Here is a 20,000-nt window from a genome sequence, read left to right on the forward strand (position 1 = left end):
TGAAATCGATAAAGACACTGTTCATATTCTTCTTTGTATTTACTAGTAGTAATCTAAAAAGAATTTTTGATGGGTTCTGCTTAGTTGCATTACACGATTTTTGGCAAGTGGACGGAGGACAAATACCAAGAGTGCTAAAAGAAATATAATTGGCGGAGGTTACAACGGTTTGTGGCAGTAGCTACTCTGTACTATCTAGTAGTATACTTGGTGGTATTGATTTAACTGGAAAAAAGACATTGACGACACAAGGCTGACGACCACAAGTTCACTGTTGTCCAAGAAGCATTGAAATTGTTTCAGCTGGAAAGCGAAAGAGGATAAAATTTATCGTGACATCTCTTGCATATTTGCGAGTTGTCACTGACACAAAAGCTGTGCCTTGATACACATCTCAACATTTTTTCACCATGGGTAGCCCAAGAAGAGAACGGTAAAGCTTTCTAAGGCTTATTACATCAACAAGGTTTCTGCAAGACAAGGTTTCTTTGGCTGCAATTGCGTCTAAAATTGTACTGATTTAGCGTGTTGTGGGTTTCCGTGAAGTGTTCCTCACCCTGTACACCTTATTTTCTGTGCAAAAAGATCTTTGGGATGCCCTTTTTCTTCTATGGTTCACTTTATTTACTCGAGATATAAACTGAACATTGAACTGGGAGTACATGGAATCAATTTGACGTTGAATTGTGTACTTATTCCATGGAAAAGTACGAGAATTTAGGTTTAGTCGGCGAAGGATCGTACGGTATGGTCATGAAATGTAGGCACAAAGAATCCAACCAAATTGTGGCGATCAAGAAATTCATCGAATCCGAAGACGATAAAATGGTAAAAAAGATTGCCCTGAGAGAAATACGAATGCTTAAGGTAAGGTTAAAATTAAATTATTTGTTTGATATGTCTGTAGAAGCGTTTCCGTTTAAGAAAAATGTGCCAATTTCGAGGAAATTTGTGTGCGTGCTGTTTACGGAGAGTAAACATGAAAATCGTTTGGCTTATTGGATTTTTGGGTAATGTTATCCTGGGGTTTATTGGGGTAAATTGTTGTTATTATTGCTGTATTTCCGTTCTGTGAGTCTGCTGTATGTATGGGTTCAAACTTTTTGAATATTGGTCTTGAAAGTTAAAATGATTTCCTGTTATCGACATCCATTGTTCTGTAATGTGCAAACGTAATTTGCTTTGTGAATGAAAGAGGTTTGCTGAAAAAACGCAATATTTTGTCAGTAATATCTAAATTAAATATTAAGTACATCGTTTTTGCCTTTAGTTTGCTGCGGTAGGAAATTAAGATTTTATTATTAAAATGCTCTTTATATTTTTTAAAAGCTAACCAGCTGTAAAGGTTTTCAACTCGCCTTAAAGGGGACGACAAGTTGGTTGTTTTGTGGAATCGCGGACAGACTTAAAACATATTGAAAAAATAAAGGGAAACTGGATGAAGTTAGATGGGAAAATGGCTTTTTTCATGTTGTTTTTTGTTTGGCTTTTTTTTGCTAATTGCCTTACAAGAGTGCGGTTTATTGCCTGGAATATTTGGATGTGATGAAACAAACATTATTCAATTAAATATAGTCACTTAAAGCAGTGCATTTCAAGAAAGAGTAAACAACATTAGGCCATTCCCTTAAACTGAAGGTCTCATTGTGTAACTTCAATTCTTGATTATTTTTGTATTTTTTGGTAAATGTTGACTGTAAATTAAACTTTTGATGCAAGTCGGGTTCCTATAAATCTCTGCAAGAAATGTTTTATATTTCTCATTTGTTACATGTTGATTTTCATCATTTAATGACAGCCAGCACTTCTTTTTCCCCCAACTAAGGTTCTTCTTGATGTTGACATTGTCAATTGAGCAAACCTATTAATATTAAGGGAGCTTTTAAGGCTATCAAGTTTTTCATCCTCACTGCATACACATTTGGGACATTAGGTTGGTCTGAAAGCCTGTTTTAAATTAATTTTGTAGTTGTGCTGAAACTCCAATGGAAACAAAATTGAGGGACATTGAGTTTAAAATCCCTTGTTTTAAGCAGAACAAGGAAAAAAGCTATTAAAAACCTATAGAAAAGAGTGTACCCCATGTGTGAGTTTTCCAGAATGCGGAAGACAATCATTTGGTCTTCCAGGGTGTCTCGTCTAGTCCTTTTGATTATACGGGTTACTTGCAAAAATGGTGACCCTTGCATCAAGGCTAAGTTGAAAAAAAAGTTAATCTCAATAACTGAGAATTAAAGTATGCATTGCCCTTTGGGACACCATGTAACATCAAAGGAGTGAGGTATAAAAAGTTTGTAAAATGCCTTTTTTTTTTGTTAGTTGAGGTTTTGTCAAATCATGGCCAGATTTTGAACATTAAATCATGTGCACATTTTGGACTTCTCAGCATTAACTCTCTTAGCGTGCTTGATTGGGAAATCTGGATTTAGATCTTAAAATCTGGATCTTTGGATTTCCAATCGAACGCAAAATCTGACAACGGATGTTGTCGCAGATTCACTAATTGGAAATCCATGTCGGGTAAGGATTTCAATTGACTAAATCCGTCGCGAAATCCGTTTTCGGATTTTGTGTTCGATTGGAAATCTGAAGATCCAGATTTCCCAATCGAACACACCCTTTGCTCATTAATCTAACGGATAATTTTTGTGTATAACTTTTAACAGCTAGATTTCTTTATATAGAAGTAAGTTGCAACATACTGTTCAAATGTTGGTAACAATCTGATACATGACCAAATTAGAACCAAGAATAACAAACAATGATCAACCATTGAGGCCCTTATACTTGTGGAGAGTTTGACTTGTTTGGCCATAATGATCTCCTCATCAATCAGTCAGGGGAACCCCACTCTGCATTTTAACTTAAAAAGCAAGTACATGTTAAGGCGATCATGGCATTATAAAAACCTAGCTCTGCATGACACTTTGAGCTGAAATGGAAGGAGAATCATGTGCTGAACTGGAAGGAGTACAGGCAGTAAAAACTAGCCTTAGCCTTAGCCTGACTCTCCCTACCATTAGTAAGGTGTCTCTGCTAGCATATGTGCTTATGAGACAGAACAAGATTAAGAGGCGTCAGAACAAGGAGGATGATGTGATATAGTAACACTGGACATTTGACATAATTTGAGGAAGTTGCTCCTCCAAGACTTAACCAAGGAAAAACTCAGGACGTTTTTGGACAGGATCATCTTTTACACCAATTTAGGCCTCTTTGTTCCATTTCAGCAATTACGACATGACAATCTAGTCAATTGATAGAGGTATTCCGTCGCAAGAAGCGACTGTTTCTTGTGTTTGAGTTTGTGGACCATACAGTCCTTGATGAGTTGGAGAGATACCCTAATGGCTTGGATGAGAACGCAGTTAGGAAAGTTCTATGGCAAGTACTGAGGGCTATTGAGTTCTGCCATAATCACAATGTGAGTACACAGCACCGTTTCATTGTTTTGCAATCTCCTGAATGCAATCGTCTTTATTAGGAAGCTTTATTTTGTTGATCGCCTAGTCATTGTGTTTAGTGATTTATATACCGTAATTATAGATACAAGCCTAGGAAACATCAATAGACCATAATTATTAGTTTCATCATGACTCCAGTATGAATAAATTTGATTGTACCTCAGAAAGCTAAAGTAGATTAATTAAAAGATCCTTTAGTCTTTGAATCTTAATTGAAGCCACATTCAGACTGTCTTATTTGTCAACCTGGTTGCAAGGTGAACTGTGACTTAAATGATTATCACCAAATTATTGTAATATAATCACCCTAACCTAAACCTAATCCTTCTTTATTCTTAATTTTCTCAGTCTGAGTCTATGAAATCTGATTTCAGTTTTGAATCTCTTCAAGGCATATGCAAATTCCTTAAGTGCTCCTAGTCTTGAAAGAGCTGCATGTATTTTATTGACAGCAACTTGTTTTTCCATTTTAAACTTGTTAAATAACTTTAAGCTTTTGTTTTCTTTTTCCTAGATTATTCATGAGAGCTGTTAAGCCAGAAAATATTTTGGTATCCAAGTCGGGGGTAGTTAAACTATGTGATTTTGGATTTGCCAGAACATTAGGTAAAGACTTAGTATACAAAGGACAAATGGGATCCTTGTAACAAGAGCAATATTATGGAAGAAAGCTAACATTAATAAATGTATCAGTATATTGACCAAATGCAAAACTAAGCTAGCGTCACCAAAAAATTCAGTTCTTTGTCTTTGCCAATTAGCCCTTGTCCTTGTCAGAAACATGTAAAGTTGTATTTGAGAAAATTTTGAAGTAAAACAAGGCTAGTGAGGCTAAATTAGCACACTAAGGTAAAAGAGAAATATTTATTTATATGTAACTATAATCTATCAAAAAGATTGTTTTCCTGCTTTGAAAGCATAACCTGATCCTAACTTTCTGACTCAGAGCAATCAATCTTTCAAGGTTATCACTGGCAATATTGTCTTCATCAATAAATAAGATGTTGATTGTCCTGAGTTGGAATGATTTTTGGATGAGGTTATGTTTTCGGTGGCCCGTTTCTTGAAAGTCCTGAAAATTTTCAGGCAGCACAATTCCCTCTGTATCTTAAGAAGGAAGAAGGCTTAAGTCATGAAATTGAACATCCTCAATTTTGGCTTTATAGTTGTCTTGAAAACATACTCAATGATCAGCTTTTTAAAAAAAGTGGATGGTAGTTTTACAAATGGCTTTTGGGGCCAGAATAGTTATCAGGACTTTTAAGAAATGGGTCCCAGAGTCACTTAGGAAAACAATCTGTTCATTACAAGGACGGTGACTGCGCAGACCTATTGGTTTTACTTGCGCCATACGCTTTGCGCATCTCAAGTATACTCGGATTTCCTATCAGTGATGCTTACTACTACAGGGATATTTTGCAGCGGTTTAAAAGTTATGCAGAGATTGACCTATAGTAGATCTTAGTAAGTACTTATTGCTATCCAAAAAGGAAAATTGGGGCGGGAACAATGACATTTCCTTTAGAAGATAATTGAGCTTCAATTTGAGGAAAATCGAATGCCACTACATGGCGGTTTGTATTTTAGATTGCTTTTTACGAAATATGGTTCATCATGAAACTTTCTTTGAAAAATGCTTAAAGGTGGTTACCCACATTTTTCTTGTTTGGATTTCAATGAACACTTGTTAAGATCTCAGATTTCCCGCAATAAATCATAAACCGAGGGCAAAAAATATCTTTGAATGACCGGAGTAGGCACCGTCCTTAAATTGCTAAATAGGCAGTATAAAACGGGACTAAGCTATCAACTTGGCAAGACCAACGAAGTCTTGAGTCATTAAACTACTTTGAGGAAACAGCACATCAAGTTAGTGTGAATGGCTTAACCATCCTGTCAGATCCTGCCAGTTCTGAAGTTGGACAACATTTGTTAAGGGAAAACAAATTTTTATAGCTAAGGATTTAAAAATTTCTTAAAAGACACTAATCTGACAGTGCGACGTTACTATCAGTAAATGATTATGGAAACTGGAAATCGATGAATTTAACACAACTTTACATGAAGTTTGATCAGATGAAATCTAGCCTAAAACTCAACATTTATTTGCTCAAACTGCCATTCCACTTTGTTTGGAATGCCTGGCGAATATGGTTGGTCACTACCAGTAAAGGTTGAAACATGATATTGATTGAAAATCCCAGAAACACAATCACGGTACGTGTATCTCTTGAACTAAAATGCTTTGTTCCAGAGAGCCATGCAACTAAATTTCAATCATACACCTCCATTGGAGAGTGCGCCTACATCAAATATAAAATACTGAATCGTACTAATTAATACTAAGAAAATAAAACTATGATAGTAGGGTAATAATTATGTAATCCTACACTTTAGCACTGTATAAAAGCTGTTTTTTTAAACAAGGCAATTGACGGTATGTGTTTTAGTTTCATGGGGAAGGCTTTCCACAGCACGTCACCTTGATAAACCTAAAAAAACCTTCTTTGCTGAATATTCTTTTGCCCTTCGAATAAAAACCTTTGTTGAACTACATGTGAACTTGTATGCACTTCTTGAGGTGCTGAGGTTTCAAATAGGAGATTTGAGGGCCTACAGAAAATTTGTCATTCATGGAATTAAAGACGCAAACCGCCCACCTGATTTGTACATCGTTGATCAAGGCATACTGGGTCTCAGGTTCGGATGCTCTGTGACCAGAGCTACAGTGTAACGTGGAGAAACCACTGTGAATAAAGCAATTTCAACTATAATTTTATGCCCAAGTGCCCCAACAACTCCATGTTTAAAAAAAATTGTACGGCTATACTGCTGCAGTTATACAAATAGAATGAAGACCATTGGACTAATTTAGTCAGAATATTGATAGTTTTGTCATTAAATACCTGATGCTTTTTTAGACCCTTAATGGGACAGGTTTTCAGTGAGACGGAGTGATTAACCCAATGACTCCTGGGGGTTCCCCATTTAACGAGTAAAAATCATCTGGCGTTAGGAAGAGCAAAAATAGTAAGTTATGGCCAGTTAGGCTGGTTAAGGGGGTGAAAGTGTTAAATGAATAAAATGGTGACATGGGTATTAACACAGTTGAAAATGTTTTGAGTCGTAACCAATGTAAATTTTACGTTGGATCTCTGTCTAAGCTAGTGATTTGAATATTCTGCTTTTAAATTCTGCAATTTGACTATTTGCCGCTACTGCGTCCAGGTTGCAGTTACGCCGATATTAGTGCTACCAGATGGTATAGAGCACCTGAATTACTTGTGGGAGACACTAAATATGGAAGGTACATTGTTTCATGGCAATTGTATGAATTTCTGTTAGCTATTATAAAAACGTTTTACTGATTGAGCTTGACGAATTATTAAAATCAACCACTATTAACACATTGAAACTCAACAAGAAAGTACTTGAATTGTTTTAGGAAATATCATATAATAAACAATTATTGGATGAGGCTCAGCATGATATCATGAATACTAAACCGAGGTCTGTGAGTCTGATGTATAACAATAGCTGATATGAGTGTGACTGGACTGAAGTTTATTGGTAATGTGAATTCATCTTCTAGGCCTAATGCGGACTTTGTCTCAATAAATTAGAGCTAATCATGTTATTATTAACCAGTATTTTCTGCATCGTTTTCACTTTTGTGAATTAAAATACTGTAGGCCACACCTGAGAGGACCTAAACCAAAGTTCCAAAAAGGGAAATGCTAGATGATAAACTTTATACTATGTCAAGGGAGACATCAAGTCTTTTCACTAATTGCATATATACAGTGTAGAGTGGCGGAATTAAACTTAGAAATGACTTGGGAGGATAGTTAGAAGTCTCGACAAACGGTTTCATTAATAATAAGGTTAGGACTAGGAATAACTTCTAGGTTGTTATACTGCACAGAGCGGTAGAGGGTGGGCTGTAGGCTGTTTATTGGCTTGAGGGTTGGGGGGTGCTGACAGGGGAGCCATCGTTCCCAGGGGTCTGATATAGACCAACTTTACCACTCATTTCTAAGATAGGTAAGAGCTCAGATTGTCTTATGAAATGCAACAACGTAATGTACTTGTCTTCAGTTGAGATTCGAGCATTTTTCTTTCAGTTCTTTCAGACTTTCTGACGCTTACAGAAAGCGTGCATGCCCATAAATGGGAATCTTTGGCGGTGAGAGGAAAGCAGAAGAAAACTTCCTTCTTTTCTACACCACACTCCTGCCTAATGTTTCGCATTTCATTTGAAACTTGAAGATCGGGTCAACAGACCAATTTCATCTATTCTTTTGTTGTCTTACTTTGTGAATCTTAAGATCTGTTTTGTCGGTTCACCAAGTGTAGAATAGAGGATTTTCAAAGCTTATGGGTCACTTCGACCCACCTTCAAGACTATTCAACTGTGACGTGAAGTGGACGATGCAGGAAATAAGCAAACGGAGGATGCAAAAATGCCAATAGATGGGAAGGCTTTAAAAAACTTCTTTAAAATTTGAAAGTTTGATTGCATTAAAAACCGCCATTCCTGGACAAAAATTGGGGGACAGTGAAGGGAAAAAAGCAATAAAGCTGTTTCAAAGGCAGCACATGTGCATAACCTTCTTTTCCCTCCCCGTTAGGATGTTTGATTTGAACCCAGGAACATTCAGAAAAGGGGGCCACTTGAGAGGCTGCTATGAAAGCAATTATTATAAAATATAAAGTACACCTGCAATGTCAAGCGATTGTTGGCTCTCATTATTGAGGTGTCCTAAGGACATGTTGGCCACGGTTGCAGGATAACTTTTTGGTTAATTTATTTCAGTGGCAGATCATACATGATTTCTTTTATATGCCCATTATATGTTGTATTATCAATTACTGCCATGTAGGTGCAAGCACGTTAATGTCTAAAAATGCTTCTATGTTTGTCTTGAAGATAGGGAATAACAAATAGGCACAAGGAAATTTTCCAAAAAAATCCTCTTGTTTTTGTGGGCAATGAAGTTACCGGAGGTGACGGAAGTAGAACAGTTTGAGAAAAGATGTTTCACCGGGTTTCTTGTGCGGCCTACTTATGGACATCTTGAAGGTGGGTAAGGCAACGACCAGTTTGTTATATAGCCAAGAAAACGTTCCCTGCTCGGTACTACGAGAATTTTTTTGCCCAAGTCTGAGAAGAAAATCTCGCGCCCTTCTGTTGCTCGCCAGCTGGGCTTCATCTCCGGAAGACGCTTACCCAAAAAGTCCTTCTGGCGACCAGGGAAACGTTAAAACTCCACCATCAAATGAAAAATCACGGTGTATCGCCATCCCAGCGATATAAGTGAAAGAAATGAAATGAAAGAGGATTTGATAGGGGAAAAGACAGTGAAACTGATACAACGCTAGAAAGAAATTATCAAATAGGTGGGAAAATGGACGAAACTAATTTTAGATTAGCAAACGAATAAACTCATTCAGTTACTAGGTAAATCCCCCCCCCCCCCCCCCCCCCCCCCCCCCCCCCCCCCCCCCCCCCCCCCCCCCACCCCCCAAAAGCAATATTACTACTAAAAAGGTCTATAAGAGAAAAATTAAATTTTACGGACGCCCGCGTGCATATTGACTGTAGGTGGGGAAATTTGGTCGAAATGTCGTATTCTTTATTGGAAGAGTAATTGATGAAGACCCCGCCTCTCCAAAGCGGATCTTGAAAAGTGATGACCAAGCGGATAAGAAGTGGTTAATACCACCCCTCCCTCTAGAACCTGTAGTAAGGAAAGAATAGTGGCTACGCGCTAACGCCGTAGTCATTACCAACCACTTAGGCCCTAATCACTAAAAACGAGAGCTTACGTTTAATCACAGTAAACGAGTGCTATATTCTTGACACGATCTCGGTTAAAAAGTGTTGAGTTAACCGAACCGTAAAAAGAAAGCTACAATTTTTAAAAGAGTGATAGACCTAATCACGGAGACGAGCGCTTAGGAGTAATCAGGGTAAACGAGAAGCTATATTCTTCAACACGATCTCGGTAAAAGTTGTAGTTAACCGAAACCGTAAATTGAAAGCTAAAATCTTTAAAAGAGTGCTTAGGTGTAATCACTAAAATGAGCGGCTTTTGACAGTTTAATCCTTAAATAAGTACAAATATCTTAAAACGATCTCGGTAAGAAGTGTACTAAACCGAACCGTAAAATGAAAGCTAAAAATTTTAAACGAGGGCGTAGACTTAACGCAGTAAACGAGTGCTATGTTCTTCCACACGGTCTCGGTAAAAAGTGTAGTTAACCGAACCGTAAATTCAAGCTAACATCTTTAAAAGATGCTTAGGCATAATCACTGAAACAAGCGCTTAGGCGTAATCAGTGAACGAGGTGCAATATTGAGTGATGGTGCATAAACACCCGCGAAACAAGTGGGTATTCAAACTTGCAACTTCCTAGGAGCAAAAACTGGCCAATAAAAACAAAAAAATTGCGTCACAGAATTTGCAAAGTGCGCGCGCAAATGAACAACCCGGGTTTTACTGTAAATTTCTGTACCATTTCAAAGAATTGTTTCAGGGAAGTGCACGGCCTCGGGATGTTCAATAGGGAATTTGTGCCATTGATGCCAAAGAATGGTCACCGGAGTGCTGATGTTTTGTAGAGTTGATTCGTTTATAAGTGCATCACACTGCTTTTATATATAAATGAAACCGTTGCCCGGGGGGGGGGGGGGGGGGGGGGTTACACCTTATAAGGATTAATGGAGACGTGCGGCCAAGCCAGGGTTATTTTTTCGGGATGTTGGTCTTGAACAGGGTAATCGAATTTAATCATTTTTTGTCTCAATCAGGGTATCGATTATCAATTTTTTGTCCTTAACTTTGTTAAATGTCTTAAACAGGGTATCAAAAAATCGGAATTCTGTCCTAAAGGGGTTTAGGTAGTAAAATCAGCGATATTTTTGTCTAAAACTGGGTCAGGGTATGAGGGGCCGCGCCGCACCTCCCCAACCAGGGATACATCGAGTACCCCCCCGGTAACGCATATTTTATTCGCATTTAACAAAAATATGTCAAAACAAGACATCTTAAACTTACTACAGCAGTAAAATTGGACAAACCCTGACACTGACAAATCACTGTCCTGACTTGTTTCCAGCTGTGTTTAAAGAGGATCCTAGTGGAGCGACCTTGGTGTTCACAGCGTATCAAGCATGATTTTTTCAAGAAAGATAATTTTAGCGAGAAGTTTGGCAAGAATGAAACGCAAAAATTACAAAGAGACCGCGATAGCCTCTCCTCAAGTCGCTTAATGGTAGAAATAAAAGAAAAAAAAAAAAAAAAAAAAAAAGAAAAAAAAAAAAAAAGAAAAATTTCTTCCAATTTTATGAGTCCATGGCCTTTACGGTTAGTAACTTTCCATCAATCCGGCAGTGCAATCGGTGATAGTGGTTAAACAACACCATGTTCTCACTGAACTCATTATTGATTTGTATCAAAATTAGTAGAAAAAGACCCATCGACGATTCATCAAACCCTGGAACCACAATCATCAATCCATCAGATCCGTCGCACCATAAATATTCTTCTTTTTTTTTTTTTTTTGCAAGCTGTTTCGGCACTTTTCAATAAATCTATGCTAATTTCATGCTTATATTATTTCCTTATTGATATTATTCTTTGTGCTATTATTTGTATACACCTCAAAGCATATTCGGTCCCTCTCGTGCTAAAATTCCATCGCAACCACTGCGTTGCTGTGAGTAAAACTCGGCGGAAACATGTCAATTATAACATTTATTTTCCTTTCTTTGGTGTGGGCCAGAAATAATAAAATCGAGCTTTTTTACTAATTGAGCCCCTATTCACTCACCCGTATTATTCTAAGTGTTACTTCAGGCTCGATGTGCCGAATTTTCGTGCTGTAATATCTAGTCACGGGGCATAAATTAACGAAGTCTTAACAGTCAGTTCCTGGCCTAAACAAAAATAAGCGATAAGAGATGTCATCAAAGTTTCGTTCTCTCCGCGGAAGTCTCAGGTGTGAATAAAACACCAAGAGTAGAAGATTAGCATTTCAAATGTTAACATAAGTAAAGAAAGAGATAGATATTTTATCAAATTTTAGCGTTCGTGACATTTTTACCTACTTTATAAACATTTAATTGTTAGTTACATATTCATGATAATACTGTATTTTCATTTACACTTGCAATTGAAAATTACCTCATTGACAGGTCGGCACGTCGTGACCTCTTTTTTGCTTTTTTATCACCAAATCAATTTCTCAGAAACTACTCATTAAGACATTTTTTTTTTTGACAAAGAGGAAAACACAACAAAATTATGGTAAATTCCATGGTTATTCCCTCGTGTTTCTAGTGTTTAAACATGTGAGAAGAAAAGAACAAAAAACAAAACAAAGCAAGGTATCCCTTCACGATTTTTAAGATCAATGTAGCACTTTTTTTTTAAATTTATAACCAGTCCTTTGTACTTAACAAATAGTAAACAGTTCAGCGTTTACTATCGAGTTATAGTTCCACGCGGGACGTTGCTAAACACGAAAGAGCGTCAGAGTCGCACGACGCGACGGCCGAGTGGACTTTATGACCTTGGTGAAAATCAAAGATCGGAGTCGTATGCGGAGCATGATAAGGTCGACGGAATCGGAGTCGGAAGAAGAATTAGAACGTTTCCATTTTCTTCCTCTTTATGACATTAAGGCTTAAACTTGGGTCACAAAGTGTTTACTTAACATAGTTTGAAATCCAAAGAAAAAAAGATTTGATTTTTTTCATCATTATGATAGTACCACTCTTAAGTGGTGATTGAGAATGAAATATTGTCCATCAGCAACAAAATTTGCAACAAGAAAACAACACACATTGTGTAAATGTTGTGCTGCATATATAAAAGGTTACCATTGGCAAAAAACGTTTTGGGAAATTTTTGCTTCGTTCAATTTTTCTATTGTACCTTTGGCTGCACAAGTAAATCGCAAATTTGAAAGTGACATTGTTCAGCGGCAGTCTGTGATCACGTTACAATGTATGTTACTAAAACTCAGGAAAACAAAGGACACATCTGTGACAAAATGATGGCAAGACACCGGCTTTTTGTTTTTATGTTTTTTTTTTCTTTCAAGTGTTATACATGTAAAGTTCAATGAAAAACATGCGAATTCAACAGGAAGATCACAATCGTCCAACTCTTGAGGTTGACCATTGTTTCTGCTAACTCAAAGATTCACTCTCCCAGGCAAGGTTATTTATGACCACGTAATTCCATCGTTTTGGAAAAGGAGCTGCTTTATTATTCACCAGCGTCACAAATAGCCCATTCACGATATATTAAAATTCAGTCCTAAGCAAAAGGCATCACCTCGAGGCTCTGGGGAATAAATTCTTACAAATCCTTTTATCTATTCCAAGAGCCTCGCGATGATGCCTTTTGTTTAGGACTGAATTTTAATATATCGAAAGTGGGCCATTCTTGCTCATTTTTGGGGCTCGCAGACATTTCCTGAAATTCAAGCATATACTTCCAAAAGACCACTTTATTATCGTAATTTATGCACACACTGAAAGCCTATTGCTTCCACGGACTTTCACTCTAGACTTACACTCTTACTACCAAGTGACATTGTGTGTTATGCTTTTTCAGTGCACTACCACAAAAAGGCTACTTCTTATTTAAGACATTAATTTAAGAAGTATAAGAAATCATTATTGTAACCTTGACAAACCAAAATTAATTGCCAACGAGCAAGCCGAGCGAAGATGCGAGGCTTGCGAGGCGGCCAGCTTAATGCCGTGCGAAGTATTGAAGCAGGCAGAAAAATTCTCGATCGTTGTGTGAAAAGTGTAAATTATGTAAGGCTGTGTAGTGTAATGTAAGATTCCCTGGAGATTTTAGTAGGGACCAATGAAAGCGTGTGTTTTGATACTCGGAGGTGAGTGAAAACACATTTTTCCCATTTTCCTGACCATTGTGTTGTGTACACTTGCTTTGAGTGTTCTTTAATATTTATTTTCGAACCATGATCGTGTTCTTTATTGAGTGAACAAGCTAAAAACTAAACCAGCGTACGTGTTCTTATCGGCCGCTGTTGTCAATTTCAGATTTCGGCTCACGATTAGAGCACTTTGTTTTTTGTTTTGTAACCATTGAGTCGTGAACAATTTAATTTCATTTTCAAAGAAAATATGCTGTCTGTAAAGTACAAAATTAAACGATCAATTTGACTTGTAATTCATGGCTGCATCTTGCAAAATATAAATTCTACAAGTGAAACAACTTTCATGTGCGAGAGAGTTTGACTGGCCCGTTACATGCTCCACGCTGAAAAGTCTGAAACGCTTTGGTGATTTTTTACATAGCATTGGTTTTATTCAAGTTGATTATTGTATATTCCTGTTAAAATTACGGCCGTTCAAAAATTACAGCAGTACTTTCCATATTATTGCAAAACACGTTGACATCTACATTGCTGTTGGAGATACAAAGTGTGCAATTTCTATTAGCTAGATAAGTTGAGTTGCAGTACTTTCGAATAAAAAAATTACAACTACTGTTGGGTGTTTTAGAACTCAGACACAAATCTGTAAACTATGTATTATATTGACTGCTTCGTTGGCACTTAGCGATAGTTACTACTAGTATATTATTTAAAAAAACTTCACTTGCCTTAAACAAAATGGATACTTGTATCACTGAATTTCTTTCAACAGCATTCCAATATATAGAAAAACCATAGAGAGACAAGTCAGCAAAAGGCAGAGGACACCAAACATCAGCAAACAGCAGAGTACATTATTATGCATCAAATGCTGACTGCTACATCAAATGCTGTGCTAGAACAAAATCAATCAATACAAAATTATAATATTATCAACTACATGTATTTGCTGCAATAAAATGTTATGACTGATACAATAGTGTTACTTACTAAAGTCATCATAATCATATAAGAACTTTATTAAATTATGAAAACCGTGACAATTATTAAAAGTGGTTATATGGTATCAAGACTTGAATAAATCACTGTATCTTACATGTACATGCGCAGGAAAACTGGACCGAAATGTTGAACAGCTAAAATACAGTCTTTTTTAATAAACAATGAAGAGGAGTTGGTAGATGGAAAAACAATGTTCACATGTAAATAACCTTTGAATACAGTCTAGAACAACAAAATTTAAGAGTTTCTTAAAAACACTTTGTAAGACAGTAATAATATCATGTATGTTAATGCTCCAGTAACAATCCCTGAATTATTATTTTTTATAATACAAATTATCAATACCACTCTGAACATCAGATGTGTACATAATATTCAATGAAATCTCTTCCTGGATCAAACAATAAAATGACCCTTTTTTTCACTTGTTTTTCCTTGTTATTAATCAATGGGAAATTGAACACTTGAGGAACTACAACAAAACACTGGGAAGAAGTCTACCAATGTCTTACTAGTCAATTTACATTTTACAACATAAGGAATTATTGTGCTCGTTTGTGTTTTTGAAATGACCAGCACAGGTTTTTTAACTTAAGAGTACAATGAAAGATTCTTTACCAAGGGGGACATTGGGATTTTCGGTTTTGCGGTTTGGCTAGTTTTTAGATCAGTTTTTGGTTTTTGTGCCAAAAGACTTCGGTTTTTGAGTTTTGGTGTTCATTGCGGTTTGCGGATTTTGTTGAAAATACGAGCGGTTTTTCAGTTTTGTTATGTGATGTGCTTTTTGGGTTTTCCTATTTTGTCCTTTTTGGGTTCCAGTTTCTCTTAGATTTGAGCGGCAATTGATCTCGAATAGAGACTGCTGTTTATTTATTTATTTTATTTATTTAATCTTTATTTAACCAAGATGCAATTCATCAGCAATATAAAAACCATATGTACAATAAAAATTTAAAACCAAGTATAGATAAAACTATGTAAAGTACATTAACTATCTTACTCAATATCATACAACAAAAGCTGCTTTCCAAGAATGCCGTTTTTAGAATAATGGCTTAGATAACCTCTTTAATCAGTCGTTTGAATTGATTGAGGGACTCTGCTTTCCTTAGTTTTAATGGCAAACTGTTCCACAAAACTGCGCCACTATAGCTAAAGCTGTTTTTTTGTAGTGGTTCTTGTGCGGTTGCGGAACATTTACCTTATTCACAAAGTCTCTCAAACAAAAACCAGAATCGCCATGGACAAATTTCGAGCAGAGATACTCGGGTGCTAGTTCCTATAGGGACTTAAATACCATTGTTGCTCTTTCAATTTGCCTTTGAGAGAATAGGGATTTCCATCTTAAGAGTTTAAATAAATTGTTGACAACAGTGTCATAGTTAGAGTAGGTCAAGACACTGGCTGCTCTGTTTTGTAGTTTTTGCAGTTTGTCCTGCAAAGTTACTCCACAGTTTCCTCAAACAATATTGCAGTAGTTGAAATGAGGTTGTACTAGGGCCTGATAAATAGAATGTAAGGTCCCAAGGTAAAGGTAGGTAAAGGTACACGTTATTTAACGTCGGAAGTTCCTTTACTCTCTAGAGAGTACTCTCCCAGGAAGCCGACAGTGCACTCATTTTACCCCCCTCTCTCCATCAGTGCTCCGTTTTAAGGGTATTTAAAGCTACTTAGGCTACACTGAAAGGAAAGAAGTCGAAACAAGGATGTGAGATCCAGGGATCGAACTCGGGACCTTATGCACCAAGGCCGCGCACTAACCGACTATGCCACCCTTGCTCCTCGATCCAAGGAGACAAGATGCCTGTTTTCACTCATGTGATCAGTAACCTTGTTTTTCCTCCGAAAAAAAGGAAAAAGTTTGAGTGATAATAGAGCTGAATTCCTGGAGACGTCACATGAAAACACTCTATAGCCGCAAAACGCTTTACCGAAAATGAGCCCATAAAGTCCGGGCTCGAGAGAGTGGCAGAAATAAAGCCTATGTCTTTAGCAGATCTATACTAAAAGATATGAAGGCTTTAGACAAGTCCATGACATTCATAAATACTTTGATGAACTAAAGTGTTAGTGTAGTTTGCTCTGTATGCCCACTTGTCACCATTGTATCAGTTTTCTTACGGTTTTGTATGCGGTTTTCGGTTTGGCCGAATTTTTTTGCGGTTTTGCGGTTTTGGATGATTTTTTCTTCGGTTTTGCGGTTTCTAATACACCCCAATGTCCCCCTCTTTACCCCGTTTCACAGATCACATCTGCCAAAATGAGGTGTTGGAGCCAACACATTTATGGTAACCACATGACAACAATTTTGTCTAAGGGGCTCTGTACTGAAAATGGGGATGGTATCAAAAAATGATCCCTTGATTGAGTTGTAATGGAAGCTTTGTGCCATAAATGGTATTTATAAACATCGAAATCTTTTACAATTTGGTCTAAAAGTTAGTAACATGTTAGATACAATACAGTACGTTTATAAGCATCCCCCAAAAGGGATTTTCAATACCAATTTATCAAAATAAATACAAAGGGGTGTGGTGTAAATATACAATCAAATTATATATGTCAACTTCCTCAACGATCCGATATTTGCTAAAGAAAGTCAATTTCTTTGTTATGAAGCTGTCATCATAATAAAAAGAATCAATGATACAACACTATCTTTGACAATTGTCGGTAAAAGGAATAAATTCCCAAAACACGGAAAAATGTTAATGACCAGTCAAGGAGTTACCGAGTGAATAGGCTAATTTCATGTTAAGTCAGTCTTGACCACTTCACTTTTACAGTTGTAACTTCCTCGTGAAATTGATGCGGAAATAAGGACATATTCGGTGACAATGAATGAGAAATATGAGCAAGCTCAGCACATACAACGAGCCAACGTTTTTTCCCAACTTATATACTTAACTTACTTTTTATCGTGATCACTCGAAAATGTGAAACTGTGGTCTAAAAACAGCGAGCGAACATTAAGCTTAATTCCCTTCAATAAGTCGCTTTCGTCTGAGCATTTTTTTTTTCCAACGACTCCCAGGAAAATCATTACCATGTTTTTAAATTCGTCGATACAGATGTCCAAATCGAGGGAGAGCTTATCTATCGACATGTCGATTTCTCGATTCAATGCCGAATGAATATTGATTTCGAAAGTCAAAAGTTATGCCTGTATACACAAACGGAACAATGAGATTTTACCAAACAGAGACATCTTTCAAGGTAAATTTAAAGTCAAGTGCTGCAAAGAAACGCTCAGTGTTGGCCTAGGCTTAAGAAAAATCGCGAAAATCAAACAAAAAAATTGTCTTATGATGCAGATTGATGGGGGCCAATTTGCAAGCAGGCGGCTCGGCCATGTTCTTACGATCAAAAGGCTAATTTTAAATTACGATGATTTATTGCTCCTGGGATCCGATATTAGAGATGCTTACCTTTGCGGCGTGGTATCTGATCCAAAATGACTTTTTTATAAAACAAACAGAAGGCTTCCTTTTACGTTTTTCTTTTTGAAATTAACATCGACATTCCTTTCGATAATCGACCCTAGCCCCACTGGTTTAGCAACCAATTGTTCTCTCTGGCCAATGAGATATCGAGATAGAACGAAGGCTTCGAGCTGGGGGAATTTTGCCTTGTTAGCGTTTAACGACTTCTCTAATCAGTTGGCCGAGAATAAAGTAATGAATATTGAAACGGCATTGCATAATCATAATGAGCTATCTCGATCTGAAAATTTGAACGCGATATACCGGAGAAGCTCTGAGAAATGATGCTTTGAAAATTCCAAAGTTCACAGTAAATGTATGGATCTTTAATTAGCTAGCGCTTTTGCCCCTCATGAAGTCAAAGTCAAAGTCAAAGTCAAAGTCAAAGTCAATTTATTTAAGGTCGGTAGTTCCTTCAAGTGAAGCTATGATCTTTGCAGTTATGAACACAATTTTTACAATTCCGTAGAGAAGCCTGAAAAATTCAGGACTTCAACGGGGTTTGAACCCGTGACCTCGCGATTCTCTAACCAACTTAGCTATGAAGCCACTGACGTTGGGAGCTGGTCATTTGTGGGTTCTAATGGTCCCGTGAGGAATGAATCAATGATGAAATGGTAAATGAAATGAATCATATATGAACTGCTGAAGTACTATTTCAAAAACGAACTTGCGAGTGTTTCATCACGGTTTCCAAACACGAGAAAACTGATGAAAGTACGAGGCCGCAGGCCGAGCTGAGTGCTTTTATTGTTTTCGAATGTTTGGAAACCCTGAACGAACGTGATGTTTTCTGTAGAAAATATCTTGTTACTTCTTATTAGAGAGGGTGTTAATAAAGGTTGTTTTTTCATGTTGGTGTCTTTGTTGTATTCAAATACTTGTGTTATTAATGTTCAAATTAAGAAATGAGTTCACTAGAGTTTGATGCTTTATCAAACTCTGGGCTTTGATGCTTTATCAAACTCAAGGGTTTGATATGAGTCTACAGGAAACTCATGGATACCGCGTCATTCCAGTGTTTCACCGGGGTTTCAAGTGACGAAATTGGCGTCTCTTGGTTCGATGATCACCTTATGAATAATTAATGAGTTTGAGAAACTGCAGTATCAGTGGAAGCCGACGGTGTGCCTTTTATAAAAAATATCACGTAAATATCATCAATGAACTCACGAGTTGCAAATCATACAAAAGTTACAATTATCCTTTATCAAATCTAAGAGGTTCATTCGTCGTAAGCAGTTGATATCTATATTCCCTTGCTTGAATTTCGATGGTAACTGAACTGGTAAACTCAAAAAATTATTTGCTTCAGTCTTCTATTACTTGGATATTCTCATCCAAATGTCTTCCCATATTTTATTTATTGACAATTTGTAAATAACCTTCAAGTTGTTTTCCTTTTTCTTTGTTTTTTTCCTTTCATTTTATCAACACATTAGAGAGATTTAAAGCATCGCGTTTTCTTGAAACGGCAAACGCGAAACGGTGGGCTGCTACTTTTTATAAAGGGATGAAATTTATGTACGTTATTCTGACTCCTCTCTCTTTTAAAAGGTTACTTGATACCTGCTGCTAACACGCAAAAAATGAGCTCATATCAAACGAGTTTCTTACATTTTTGGAAAAATTTTTGTCAAACGTTTGCCGTTTACTCTAGGAGCATCTGTAATCCCGTGTGATGAAAGCAAGCCGCCCCATCTAGATGTGTTAAGGGGCCCTAAGGAACATACCAAGTGTTGTCGGCAATTTTGTAACTCAGTGCGCCGACGGCTTTTACGGGGGGTGAAAAGTGTGACCCTCAGAGTGTCTAACACGGAAACGAGGCTTGACCTTCAAATGCTTTGTAACCATTAGTCAATGGTTGCGAATCTTCGACAAAAATTCTCATACTTTAAATTGGGAGCTATGTGAAACGCATGTGCCTATCAGTCCTAGAATCAGCCAAGGCTTAACGCGATTGATACTTGGTGAGTAATTGGGATGGCTCTTACCCCTTAAACTTCTCTCTAGTTCGTACCTAGAAGCTGCATCTCTGCGCTCTTAAAGGTTAGGAAGGCCAGTCTTCATAATGCCAATAAGTGAAAGGCTGCGACTCTGCACACGCTGCAGATCTTCAACGAGGTAT

The 20,000-nt window shown here is 37.1% G+C and overlaps 1 protein-coding gene and 1 pseudogene across 3 annotated transcripts in view; one reads left to right on the forward strand and one right to left on the reverse strand.

Moving 5' to 3' along the window:
- The window catches only part of LOC138000012 (SH2 domain-containing protein 4B-like), a 50,828-nt gene extending 32,866 nt beyond the window's left edge, over positions 1 to 17,962 (reverse strand). For 2 of the 3 annotated variants that reach the window (XM_068846117.1, XM_068846119.1), the window contains exons 1-2: positions 17,819 to 17,962; positions 14,117 to 14,283 (exon numbers count right to left, since the gene is read on the reverse strand). The gene's annotated coding sequence lies outside the window, so the exon portion shown is untranslated. The remainder of the gene's footprint in view (positions 1 to 14,116; positions 14,284 to 17,818) is intronic. The other variant, XM_068846118.1, reaches the window with a different exon arrangement.
- Positions 1 to 20,000, forward strand: part of LOC138001050 (cyclin-dependent kinase-like 4) — a 21,516-nt pseudogene that overhangs the window by 57 nt on the left and 1,459 nt on the right.

The sequence above is a fragment of the Montipora foliosa genome, chromosome 4 (assembly GCF_036669935.1).
Source record: "Montipora foliosa isolate CH-2021 chromosome 4, ASM3666993v2, whole genome shotgun sequence".
Classification (NCBI taxonomy): domain Eukaryota; kingdom Metazoa; phylum Cnidaria; class Anthozoa; order Scleractinia; family Acroporidae; genus Montipora; species Montipora foliosa.